The sequence below is a fragment of the Haliaeetus leucocephalus genome, unplaced genomic scaffold, assembly GCF_000737465.1.
Source record: "Haliaeetus leucocephalus isolate CR32 unplaced genomic scaffold, Haliaeetus_leucocephalus-4.0 Scaffold384, whole genome shotgun sequence".
Taxonomy (NCBI): domain Eukaryota; kingdom Metazoa; phylum Chordata; class Aves; order Accipitriformes; family Accipitridae; genus Haliaeetus; species Haliaeetus leucocephalus.
In genome coordinates, this window is record NW_010972820.1 from 3,056,513 (window position 1) to 3,056,827 (window position 315).

The following is a 315-nucleotide window of genomic DNA, read 5'->3' on the forward strand; positions in this document are numbered from 1 at the left end:
CCGTAAATTCTTAGAAGTCCAGGTCTGGAGGGAAATCTGTGGAGTTACATGGGTAAATACTGGGCCTAGGCTGCTTATACTTTTAATATTTAAACTGGGATTATAGGGGATCTACAGACGCCTTCCTAACCTTTGCCAATTGCCTCTGCAAGGAGAAATCCCGCAAGACGCACAAAGGGGGCGAGACGGCTTTTCCCCATCGCCTCTGACAAACGATTCCGCCGCTGAGGCTGCCCGGGGAACCGGTTTCCCCCCAGGGTCGAGGTGGTGGGGAGAAGCGGGGGGGGGGACACAGGGACACGGGAGCGGGACAGC